The sequence below is a fragment of the Sminthopsis crassicaudata genome, chromosome 5, assembly GCF_048593235.1.
Source record: "Sminthopsis crassicaudata isolate SCR6 chromosome 5, ASM4859323v1, whole genome shotgun sequence".
Classification (NCBI taxonomy): domain Eukaryota; kingdom Metazoa; phylum Chordata; class Mammalia; order Dasyuromorphia; family Dasyuridae; genus Sminthopsis; species Sminthopsis crassicaudata.
This window is the reverse complement of record NC_133621.1, coordinates 131,524,837-131,538,534: the sequence shown is the minus strand read 5'-3', so window position 1 is coordinate 131,538,534 and position 13,698 is coordinate 131,524,837. Positions and strand designations below refer to the sequence as shown.

Genomic DNA, 13,698 nt, shown 5'->3' with positions numbered 1-13,698 from the left:
AGGTGATTGTTATAAGATAATATTTATAAAAAGCATTTTGTAAATTATAAAGTATTATGTGTTATGTTTAATTAGTTTTTCTTATATTTCTTATGATTTTGTTGGAACATGTAAAATTAAAACTAAGGCTACCATTAAGTCTTTAAATAAGCTTTAATGTTTAACTCCAGTCCACATCTGACTGATAGCTAATGGCTTTCAGGTAGTCAAGTGATTCTTATAGTATTTCTCTTTGATATATTTTCTAGGTTAGTTGTTCTTCCCATGAGATATTTCACATTTTCTTCTATTTTTTCAGTGTTTTTATTAGTATTATTGTTATTTCTCAAAGTCTCATGGAGTCATTAGCTTCCATTTGACAAATGCTAATTTTTTTCCCTGAGGCATTTGAGATTCAGTGACTTGCCCAAGGTCACACAGCTAGGAAGGCTAGATTTGAATTTAGACAAATTCTAATTTTTAAGAAATTCTTTTTTTCAATGAGGTTTTGTACCACATTTTGGCCAATTTTGAATTTTAAGGAGTTATTTTCTTTGGTAATGTTTTTTACATTATTTCTTTAACTCTGCTAGGATTTTTGTCGGGTTTATACCCAATTTACGTTTTTCTTTCTTTGCTTGTAGATATTTCCAAGGCATAATCTGTTTGTATTTTGCTCTTCCTTGTCACTATAATAGTTTTTCTGGTAAGGTCATTTTTTGTTTGCTCTTTTTCCTTGGCTTTTTCTTGACTTTGGTTTCTGTTAGTATTGCTTACTCTGAGGAAGACAGCTGGCCTGAGCTTTCCATCTCTTTATGCCCTGATGCTTTCATAACTCAGTCTAGGAGTTAATGAGTTTTTGGTACTTCCAAAATAATGTGAACTGTATTCTGTGCTTGACTGATTGCTGTAATTTCCTAACCTAATTTGGATCTGTTGTCTTGTGTATGATCCAGGCTCACTAGACTACTGGACTCAATCACAAACAACTGGGTGGTTCTACAGGTTCAGGGTACCTGTATTGCAGTCTGTCCCTTGGTTTTGGTCTCCTTCCTTGGTTTATTCTGCTATTGGCTTAAATACAGGACTAAAATTTAGAACCAGTGCTCCCCCTCTGTTCTTGGGCTCAGAGCCATCCAGTTATTACATTTCTGGGAAGTGTTTCTTGCTCCTTAGAGAGCAGAGAGGAAAAGCATCTTCTCTCTCATGATCAGACCTGCTTTTCTTCATCCTTGAACTTCTACCTACCATTGGGTATTGAATGACAGCTATCACATGGTCCCAGTCCCTGCTCTCAGTGATGATACAGGGTTCCCTTGGAATCTTTTTCTGTCCAGTTTTTAGTCTCCTTACTCTACTTTAGAACTTAGCTGATCCTCATTCTGGCCAAACACCTCTGTCTTCCTAAGAAAAACTGGGCTGGTTAAAAAGAGAATAAAACAACAATATTAACAACCTTACTATGACTTTTTCCTCGGTTTCCTTAAACTTCAGTCTGGTGCGCTTTACATGAGGTAGTGCAGGATCTAAGGCAAAATTGCTATTTCTTACTCTTTCATCTTGACTATTCCCTTGGTGCAGCTAAATATGAACAGGTAAAAATCAGTTTGACTAGTCCAGCCCCAGCTCTCTCCCAACATAGCACCTCCTCACCCAGGATGCACCTAGGCTAATAAATTCAGAGAGTGGGTATCACACCCCTGCCTCTATCCTGGTCCTCTACTGGTTCCCTTAGTTCCCTTAGTCCCTGTCTCTCATTCTCCATTCCTTATTAGGCAATTTTACCCTCAATCCATAGTTCTGATTATAGTATTATCTTCCTCTATGATTGACAAGGCACTCTAAACTTTATAGAAGTTTAAGCCCTGAGAGGCTCCGGATCTTTGACCATAGTGTGAAAGCCGGTATACAATTCTGAATCTTGAAGCCATCCTACTGGGTGCTGCCCTCATTTGAGGGCAATAGGGGCCTCAAATTGTGCCTTTTCCCTCTTGGAATCCTTTCTCTTCCTCCCCTTATGAGTCATAACAAAACTTAATTAACTACTGTCCCAGTGTGTCTCTGCCGCTTTTCAGCTGAATTCTCCTATACAACAGTAAGTCAAAATGGGACACAGATATGGAATTCATGACTACTCCAGGAGTACAGAGAGGAAAGGAGGATGAAATCCATCTCCGTAAAGCTTTAAACATGGCAAATTGTGCCAGGCGTTTTGCTGACATTCCTATAGGGTTCCACAGAATCCCACTCATATTTCTCCGAGCTGGCTTTGTAAGGCACTGGATTTTTTTTTTTTTGTTTTAGTGTTAAATTTGGCATTCTGAGAACCTGAGGTTTTGACCCTTCCGAGCATTAAATTCATGCATATTTAGATCTGCATTTGAACCCCTTCATTTTCCCTATTGATTGTGGCAGGATTCCTTCAGCTTTGATAACTTTTCTAAGTCATCAAATGTTGGTCTCCTTGAGAAGGCTACCACAGGATGCTTTATTGGATGTAAAAATTTGACTTTATACTTTACTAAGTTTTTTTTGCTCATTTTCTCACATTAATAACAAAGATGATATGAAAATTATGAGTATAAATTGGGGTATATGAATATTATGGAATATTATTGTTCTGTAAGAAATGACCAACAGGAGGAATACAGAGAGGCTTGGAGAGACTTACGTGAACTGATGCTGAGTGAAATGAGCAGAACCAGGAGATCACTGTACACTTCAACAATGATACTGTATGAGGATGTATTCTCATGGAAGTGGCCATTTTCAACAATGAGATGAACCAAATCAGTTCCAATAGAGCAGTAATGAACTGAACCCAGGGAAAGAACTCTGAGACTATGAACCACTACATAGAATTCCCAATCCCTCTATTTTTGTCTGCTGGCATTTTGGCTAATTGTACATTATTTCAAAGTCCAATTCTTTTTGTACAGCAAAATAACTGTTTGGATACATATATATATATATTGTATTTAATTTATACTCTAACATATTTAACATGTATTGGTCAACCTGCCATCTTGGGGGGGGAAGGATGGGAAAAATTAGAACAAAAGGTTTGGCAATTGTCAATGTTGTAAATTACCCATGCATATATCTGGTAAATAAAAACTATTAAAATAAAAAAAGAAAAGAAAATATATTTTTAAAATAAAAGAAAATTATGAGTGTAGAAGAATTGGAAAAATTCAGGACTTTTTATTTGGCATTTACTGGACTTTTTACTTAAGCTTCTAAGTGATAGGGCAAGTCACTTTAATCCTATCTTTCAGTTTCTTCATCTGTAAAAAAATGACATAAAAATAGAATCTACCTCCTGGTGTTGTTTTAAGAATTAAACGATTGAATAATTGTGAAAAAATATTTGGCACCTTAAATTGATATATAAATGCAAGTTATCTTTATTATTAATATTTATTTATCTTGAATTTTATTATTACTTTTTAGTCAGTAATTACAACAATTTTAGAAAAGTTTGCACCATCTTTGATACTGGTGATGAATGAGAAAGTTGTAGGAACTATAGCTTAAGACTCTTCCTGGCTACAGCCTCTGTTACAGTCAGTTTCCAAGTTTTTCCACCAAATTTGTTAAGAGCACTACTCCTTTTACTTTAAAACTCCATTCCAGCATTACTCCACCAATTATATTAAAGGTCAGCACTTTTATAAGCATATGGACTTTCTGTAGAATTTCCAATTTAGTAGCAAACATACAACTTCATTAAAATGACATTTTGTAAAATAAAAAGGCCAAATATGTTGTGTATCCCCTCTTGCTAGCTTCCAGGGAAAAATGAGATAACTCCTTGGAGAGGAGCTGGTAATCTCAGTTCTTTGGGGGTTTGAGAATGAAAGAGTTTGAAATTTCATCTTAACAAGAAGTTTGGGGACATTGGGATATGGGTAGAAGGAGAACAGAAACTATGTGGGACAGATTCAGACATCCTTGTTGACAGACGGGTCAACAATGACCAAAGTGATAATCAGCAAAGCAGGATTGTTCCTGGAATTATGTCTCTTTAACTACCAAGCTGTATACCTGAGTCCATCTTCTCTCTTTCTTTTCCATTATGTGTGCTAGCTGTTATTGTATAAAACCATAGAAAATATGAGTGAGGTGGGCAGATGAGGTACCTGGTGTAGTCCTCAACTGCATTATCTACTCTATTGTGTGTTCTAGCAGGTATTTAGAAGCCTTCCTCATTGTAGGCATAAATAGGATGTTGTGTATACCCAGGCAAGAGGCAAAGGCTACTGTGTCATGTCCCCAGTGGTACAAATCTGGTACCATTGTGACCCTCTAGTAATTGAGGAGTCAAGGAAGTAGGAAGTAAATTTCCGTCCTACTTGATTAATTTTCTTCAGCTTGAAAGTCAAAGTCCCAATTTATAGGTCTCTCTCTCTCTCTCTCTCTCTCTCTCTCTCTCTCTGTCTGTCTGTCTCTCTCTCTCTCTCTCTCTTTTTAAATTTTGTTTTTTTCCTCACAATACTCCTCTACTTAGAATAGTAATACAATATTCCTCTAATTAGAATCCTCTACTTAGAATAGTACAGCTGAATTGTACTATTCATTGTCCTCTAAATATACTCCTTGTTTTCTTATTTTCATGCTTCTGATTGTGCAATTTTCCGTCCTTGAAATTCTCTGTTGAAACTGGCCTCTCAAATGCTAACACCTTTTCCTAGGGGAAAAAGAACAGGAATTTTTTTTTTCTTTCTTGAAACCTCATATACTACTTTGTACTTTTAAACATAACATTTTCAATATTTACTATAGCTCCTGGTGGATGTAGACTCTCTCCTATTAGGTTACTCATAGTGATGGGAACCTAATGTTAAGAGATATCAGTTAATTTATATGAGTTCTATGATGACAAGGGCCATATTTTCAATATTGTTTGTATCTCAAACATAAAGTAGGTATTTCATTTGTTTGGTTAAATAGAATCCAAAGATTCTATGAGTGCTAATGATAGTTAATGATAATTTATAGTAATACTGTGAGTTTATATAGCATTCATCTTTAAATGATTTCAGAGAGAATGACATTAAAATTCTAATATAAAGTGCCTCAGATTATAGATACATGGAAGGTAAAATCATGTATCCCATATAGTGAGTTATCCAAAAAAGAAAAAAAAAATCTAACACTAAGTGTATATCACAGTTCTGCTATATTAGGCTTACACATGAGTCATATGGAGGTTATTGTAATTATAGGTTCTCAATATTTTCTCATTTACTCCAATGGAACTTCTAGGTATATTTCTAAATTGAATAGGACATCTTTAGTAATTATATTCCTAGGGAGTTTTTTAAAGTAGAAAACATTTTTACATTATTGTAGTGTCATACAATGGAGAAAAAAAAGCACTGACTTCAGAGTCAAAGTACTAAAGTTCAAATTTTACCTTTTGAGACTTACATGGGGCAAATTACAAACCCTCCAACAATCTCAATTTTCTATAAAGTATCAGGTTTCAGTTATGATTGTTTCTGATATCACTTCTTGCTTTCTGTCTCTGTATTTTTGTGACTTTATGTTTAGAAATATTAAGAAAGTAAAATATACAATTTTACCAGAGTAGATATTCCTACTCCTGCTGCAATGAAAATAAAATCATTTCTTAATAGGCTTTGTCATGAATTATCATGCACCCTTTTCCCACCTACTTTCCCAAAACAAAACAAAACATTTAGAAGCCAAACAAGCCAAACAAACAATAGTGCACAACAATAATTGGAAGGCAAGGTTTTTTACCTGGGGTTCATGAAGGGCTTCTCACCCCAAGAAAGGTCTTTGGCTAGATTTCAGGGAATCCTTGAACTTGGATGTGAAAATAAATTATACCTCTATGTTCAATTACCTTTGTTTTTCTTTGTAATCCCCATATTTTAAGCATTTAAATATTATTCTAAGAAAGAAGCAGTAGCCTTTACCAGACTTCCGAAATGGACACATGACACACAGAAAAAAGGTTTAGAAGTCCTTATTTAAGGGGTTCAAGTTTTAGCTTCCAATCTATAGGCTGATAAAGATTCTTGCTTGGAAGCTTTCTGACTTGTTAGGACCTATCAGAGCTATTATTATATTGATGTAACCTTTAAGAACCCAGTGTCCTCTCAGCACCAGTATGAATGATTCAGGTATTACTTTAGAGAACATTCACATATTTTCTCATTCATACTTCAGCCTTCTGGTGGATTTGTAATATAACTTGTGTGAGTGCTTGTTCCATGCTCTGGGAACCTCTCCTCAGCTTTTCATCCTATGTGACTCTTGTCATGTTTTCCCATAAATCTCTACAGAGTTTCTACTCACCATGCAACCTAGAGAACAGTAGAAGACACCTGCCATCCCTCTTATTTCTCACTCTTGCTTCCTTTGGTATTGTTTTTCATTGAATATTTGGTCTTGCAGCTTACTTATGCTCTTCATGTACCTCTTCATTGTCTTTTGAATTATCTTCAGTTTTGATTATTCTGTGTGATGTTTCATACTTTACATTCATATATTCTTTTCAGAAGGATATTAGTGTTTAAAAGAAAAGATGATAGATTTTTACTATAGGGACAAGTTGAAGTCATTGGTAATGTCATATAATTTCCAAAATGCAAACTTTCTCTCTTTCACTTATTTAATCTTGGATCCATTTCATTGCCCATATGACCCTTCCACATAGATAACTCCTTTTGATACCACAATAGTCCTGTAATATAAGTAGGGTTGCTCTAATTCTGTTATCTTGCTCTGCAAAATGGAAATAATGAAGTCTCCAAGATATTATATTACATATATTAGATTACTCAGCTAGTTAAGGGAAGAGCTAGATCTCAAAATTCAATCTGACAACAAGTTAATTTTCCTTTTCCCCAATGCTACAGTAAATCTCTTCATTACCATCAAGAGCTATTAAAATCATTCTTTGTAGAACCCAATTACTTGGGTAATTAAAAGGAAAGTAGTAGGAAATCAAATCTCTGTACTGAAGGAGAAAAAACCATAGATATAGTAGAACCTTACAATCCAGAACCCTCAATTAAGTGTTTTCTTCATAACCTGCTTTCTACCATTATCTTCACATTTTATTTTTAGGAAAGAAGTAAAGCAAAAGAAAATCATTTCATATGAACACCTAGATTGCTGTGATAATTCATGCAAAGTATTTCTTATATCTTAAAATACTATTCAAATATAAGCTATGATTACATTAGAAATAGTTGGGCTTTGTTTTCTTTCTTTTTCTCCTTTTACTTTCTTTCTCTTATCTTTTTTTCTGTTTCTATTACTTCCTTTTCTTTCTTTCCTTCCTTCCTTCCTTCCCTCCTTCCTTTCTCTCTCCCTTGCTTCCTTGCTTCCTTGCTTCCTTCCTTCCTTCCTTCCTTCCTTCCTTCCTTCCTTCCTTCCTTCCCTCCTTCCTTTCTCTCTCCCTTGCTTCCTTCCTTCCTTCCTTCCTTCCTTCCTTCCTTCCTTCCTTTCTTCCTTCCTTTCTTCCTTCCTTCTTTCCTTCCTTCCTTCCTTCCTTCCTTCCTTCCTTCCTTCCTTCCTTCCTTCCTTCCTTCCTTCCTTCCTTCCTTCCTTCCTTCCTTCCTTCCTTCCTTCCTTCCTTCCTTCCTTCCTTCCTTCCTTCCTTCCTTCCTTCCTTCCTTCCTTCCTTTCTTCCTTCCTTCTTTCCTTCCTTCTTTCCTTCCCATTCCTTTTTCCTCTTCCTTTTCCTTTCCTCCTCCATCTCCCTCTCTTTCTCTGTCTCTCTCCCTCTGTCTCTGTCTGAATTTCTCTTTGTCTCTCTCACCCTTTTGCAACTTCAATACCCATATTACTGGGATAGGATAGTTTCTCTTCAATATATTCTGCATCTCAACTATAATACTATGGATTGATTACTGAAGAGGAGATACTGTTAAGATTGTAGGCCAATCCAACCCTTAGGGTTAAAAGATGAGAAAAGTTAGAGGCATAGATAAAGTGTTTTGCCCTTTCCACTACACCACACTGCCTCTTGGTCATTAAAAATATATATTAAATTTTGTTCATGACTATCTAAAAACTAGATTGTGTCTTAAGGTGAAATTAAGGTATTTTAAAAAAAATTTGCACAATAAGGTCTGAAAGAAAAAGTGTTGCCTGCTTAACCCTTATTTAACTGGATATTTTAGCTTATCCATAAAAGTCCATTTCCTGAGTATTCTAATTAATTATACTCTTCCTGGAGTTAACAAGCTGAGCATCAGGGGTACACACAGACAAATTTAACTCTTCTTAATGGTGAAAAACATTCAAAAATACAACAGGAAGAAAAAGAATAAAACATCCAACTAGTGAAGGAAACAGTACTATTGCAGTCTCCTGTGGCCACATAGTATCTCCCTCCTGGCACTAAGCCTCAGGGCTTTTTAGGATTTTTTTTAACATGCCCATCATGTAAATGCAGGCTTCAGCCCACTCCCCTTCCCATTAATGTACTTCTGTGTTTGATAAGGGCATTCATTGAGTCCCCTTGGATTTTAATAACTGCCAAAAGATGCATTAAAAGATAACGTTGATTGGGAGATAGTTTATGCAACTAAATTCTCTTTCTGGCAATTAATTTCATATGTTCCTGCAAACAAATTTAACTGCCTGGCAGAGATTGCTAAGTACTTAATATTTTGCTGACATTTAGCCAAATCTAAATTTGCTGGTTACATAAAAAAGATAAGTTTATGCTAAAATTCACGCATTTCCTAAAACATATTTTAGCAATGAACATGTTGTCTTCTTATGTGATAAAATCACATAATACATAGGTAAGAGTTCTACTCTCTCTCTCTCTCTCTCTCTCTTTCTGTCTGTCTCTCTCTCTTTCACACACACACAGAAATAAAGTTTTAGAAGGCATCGTGGGTATAAAAAAAGCTGCCCTTTGGAGTTAAGAAAATTATTAAGAGAAATCTATTGTTATGAGAAGGCATTGATGGAAAATGTATATATGTTCATTTTCAGGACAAATTAAAGAAGTTCTATATCTTTTATCTTGAGGTTTTTGATAAGTTTATCTATTGTGAATTGAATTAAGAGAAGCTTAATTACACATATCAAAGGCAGACTAAGACTGCAGGTGAAAGGAGACAATGCTGTTGTGCAAGCTTCTTCAGCCCTCAAAAGTCATCTCTCCTCTATATCTTCATTGATTCACTTCCTGTTCCATCTTTGTCTTTTCAACCTGTTCAGTTTTTGTCCATGTAGATCTTTCACCAAGCATCTACCAAAAAAGGGGAAAGCTGATGTAGTGCTCCATTCCTGCTAGTCCTCTGACCAGGCAGGCTCAGGATAGTGAATCTCTTAGGGAGTTGTTCTGCCACTGGGTAACCTTAAACAAGTCTAATGACTTTAGGACTCCATTTTCTTTCCTGTAGTATAGGGGAGTTGAGCTCAGTGACATCAAAAGAAGTGTGAGAGTGAACTGGACATCAGTATATTCATTCTGCCAATAGCAGTTCTGCAAGTTTGCATTTAATTTTTCTGAGCCTCAGTTTCTCCATCTATAAAATAAGAGGCTTGGGCTACATGATCTCTGTGATCCTTCCCATTTCTAAAATTCAAGATTAATCTTTTTTCTCTCTAAAACAAATAGATAGAATGTAAACTTGATTTAGAGTATTCCCTGGGTTACTCAATGCCGCCTCAATGGCTATGATAAGAAGGGATGAGGAATGTGACTTGTCCATCAGGTAAGATGATTCTTTGCCATCAAATGTTTATAAGAATTGCTTTTAATAAGAGATGAAGCATGTGATAAAAATTCAAATAATCAATTAATTAAGTTAATTTTAATTTTAAATTATAACAAGCCTGTGGATCCATGAGGAATCCTGGTAAATATATAACTATTCACTATAGGGCATGCTGTTTCTGTATTATAAAATTCAGAAGATTTTAAAAATAGTGCATTCATCATTTGGGGCTTTATAGTGACCAAATTAGATGTTTACATGGTGAGTCCATTAAAATGGCTAAAAACTAGGTTTCAGTTTAAAGGCACTCTGTGTGATAATAATAATGGACATTTATATAGTACTTTAAGTACATTATATCATTTGATCCTCCAACAACCCCATGAGGTAAGTCCTACAACTATTATTATCATTTCTGTTTTATTGGCAAGCAGAGTGTAGGAAAGAAAGGTTAAAGATTCTTGCTTAGGCCCACACAGCCAGCAAGTACCAGAGTTGGAATTTGAACCCAGGTTTTGAGCCACGACTCCCAGGTACAGTGCTCTACTGTCCACTGGATAGTGATGTCAAGTTTAAGGACAAAAGGGAGTAACTAATCCACACACAAGGATCTCTAAAAGCTAAACCAGGGGTTCTCAACTACGGCCCATGGGCCAGATGCGGCCCGCTGAGGACGTTTATGTGGCCGGCCGGGTTATGGCAAATGGGCTGAGGGGCAGAGACAGAGTGTGAGCTTTTGTTTTTACTATAGTCCGGCCCTCCAAAAGTCTGAGGGACTGGCCTCTTATTTAAAAAATGTGAGGACCAATGAGCTACACACTGATTTAGTTTTAAAATGTAATGTTATCTATTTTTATTTATTTTGTTAAATATTTCCTAATTTCATTTTAACTTGGTTTGAGCCAAACTTGGCACATATTGCATGGACATATAGCTTGGGGGTATTACAGGCAGCTAACTGGTTAAAAAAGTCATTGAAATTTAAATATTTAAATATGTCTTTGAGATATAGAATACTTTTCCCAAAACTCCCCTTTTTATGCTTCTCAATCTAGTCATTACTCATGATATGCATCCAGACTATATTCAAAACTATGAACAATATTATTCTTATTAATTTTTCCCCTTTCTTATATGATCGAAACAAAGTATATGAAAGTCCCTCCCTTAGTCTATGTTTTTTCCTAAAAAAAAAAAAAAAAAAAAACAACACACAGTAGTGAAATTGTACTTGAGATCAAATTAACCCAGGATCCTAAGGCTTTAGTCAAATACATAGTTTTGGTGACTTAAATATAAAAGCAGCACATAAGGTAGTAGGTGCTCTTCCCTCCAACCTTTCCCTGGCTTTTGACCAGTAAGACAGCATGGTCAGCACAGGCCCATACAGAAACTTAGAAGCTGCATTCAATTATTCTTGCTGAAATGGTTAAGTCAGCTTCCTTTTATTAACCATGTTCTATGTACCTCTCCTTTCTTTACAATTCCCAGATTTCTCAACTAGCACAGCTGGGGCACCTAGAGATCACTTCTACTACTACTATTACTACTAAGCAGTATAATCTTCATATCTATTCTCTGTACCACTTCTAATTAAAACACTGGTGATTATCTTCTATAATCAGCATTTTCATTCTTCAATCAATAAATTAATGAATCAGCCAACAAGTATTTATTAATCATCTACACTATACCAGACACTATACTGGGCACTGGAGAGATACAAAGATGAAATAGAATCACTCCTGACTTCAAAGAGTTTACATTTTATTGGTAGAGATGACATGTACTTATGTACATGTGCAAAATAAATAGAAAATAAATTGTAAATGGCTTGAGCTGCTAACTCCTGGGATGGATCAAGAAATGTCTCATGTAGAAAGTGATAATTCTGAAAGAAATAAAGAATTTTGATGGGGCAGAAGTGAGGAGGGAAAGGCATTTCAAGCATGGGGAACAGCCTGTGAGGAGTGAAGAGAGAAATAGAAAGTAGTATGTGAGGAACAGCAAAAAGGTCAATTTAGTTGGATCATAGAGCATGTGAATGGGAGCAATATGGGAAAAGACTGAAAAGATATTTAATAGCTTTAAATACCAAACCAAGGAGTTTCTGTTTGACTGTTGGGATGATAGGAAGCCACTGGAATTTACTGAATAGGCAAGTGAAATTGTCAGACCTATCTTTTAGGAAAATCTCTTTGGCAGCTATGTGAAAGATGGATTGGGGAAGGTTTCTATTTCATAGTGGAATATTTTGTGTCATAAAAAAGAAAAACTTTGTCTATTCATCAGATTTTTGAAATGATAGTGAAAATGCAAGCTTACTACATGAGTAATTCTATAAGAAAACACATCTAAATTAAAAGTTTTACTTTTGATAAATCTTTTCTAAGCCATCAAAATTATATGTAACTTCACAAAACAGTATGTCACAGCAATATAATAAATATAGCACTTGTATGTGTGCAAGTATGTATATATACATATCTAACTGAAGTTTTCATGTTCTTTTTCTGTTGTACATTTCGAAATCGTATTTATAGCTGGTATATGACATATAAACAATATAAACTTTTCAAAATTGAACTCATTACAGGTATTAAATGCCCCCATAATTATACCTTTCTCCATTCACTTGAGTGACCTGTTATTTGGCACATTTGGGGATAGAAATATTCTCATTCAACCCATGGAATATTTCAACTCTGTTGGTGCTAGTATGTAACCATGGTTTTATCCAGACATCTAATACTTACAGAAATGCTGGAATAGAACACTATGAAAATTAATATTCCGTGTTTTCCCTGGAGACCTTTAGAGAGAGACATTTTATATTATTGTTACAGAAACCTGATATGAGTCTGTATAGTTTAAATATCACATTCACTTTATTTCCCATAATTATTTCACACCAAGCCAACACCCTGTATACAATGCTATACTTATCCTAGGTGAACTATAGTTTTGAAATTTTTGTCATGTTAAAAAAAACAATATATGTATATTTGGAAAATATACATCTGGTGACAGATGTTAGCATTACTCCTGTAGTACAATATATTCATTGAGTCCTTGTCTTTGAGCTATGTAAACATAATCTTATGAACTATTTGAAATTTCAGGAAATAGTTTACTGATTTTGGTCTGATACCCAGTATTTCAACTGAAAAATTATTTGGCAAAGTATACATATACAATATATTTATACATATATATATATGTGAATCATAGTTTCCTTTTTAAGTCTGTCTGAATTAATTGGAAAATATGTTTTCCCTGAAAAACCTCAAAATTTTTCATTCCATGGTGAGAAACATGATGTTATAGAGAGCCAGTGACCTATGTATTTGCAATAAAATCATTTTTAAAAATTATTAATCAATGTTCCAGTGACCTCTTCACCTATCCCAAACTGGTGATCTGAAAAAAGTGTCATCAAGCATGTCTGTGTAACATGGTTCTTAACTAAAAGAGAAATATGTTAAATTATGGATTTAAATTTAATATTTTAAACCTCATTTAGGCTGTGGGCACACAAAGTCAATATAATTATTTAAACTCTGCTTTTTCTGCCTTGATTGTGTGAGCATTAGGACACCCCAAAATAACAGTTCCTGGTTTTTAATGAACTTATTTTTCTTCCTTTCTCCCCTCTCTTCCTTCCTCTCTCTCTTCTTCCATTCTTTCCTTTCTTCCTTACTTTCTTCTTTCCTTCCTTTCTTCTTTTCTTCCTTCCTTCCTTCCTTCCTTTCTTCTTTTCTTCCTTCCTTCTTTTTGCCTTCCTTCCTTTCTTCTTTTCTTCCTTCCTTCCTTTTTCCTTCCTTCCTTTCTTCTTTTATTCATTCTTTCTTTCCTTCCTTCCTTCCTTTTTCCTTCCTTCCTTCCTTCTTTCCTTCATTCCTTTTGCCTTCCTTCCTTCCTTTCTTCTTTTCTTCCTTCCTTCTTTCCTTCCTTCCTTCCTTTTTACTTCCTTTCTTCCTTCCTTCCTTCCTTCTTT

The 13,698-nt window shown here is 35.0% G+C and overlaps 1 long non-coding RNA gene across 1 annotated transcript; it reads right to left on the bottom strand.

Annotated features, from left to right (window-relative positions):
* Positions 1–4,398: 4,398 nt before the first annotated feature.
* LOC141542459 (uncharacterized) lies at positions 4,399–12,404 on the bottom strand. The gene is made up of 3 exons (XR_012482165.1): positions 12,323–12,404; positions 6,310–6,738; positions 4,399–4,669 (listed from the first exon to the last, which is right to left on the bottom strand). It is a non-coding gene; the product is annotated as an uncharacterized LOC141542459 (long non-coding RNA).
* Between the last annotated feature and the right edge of the window lie 1,294 nt (positions 12,405–13,698).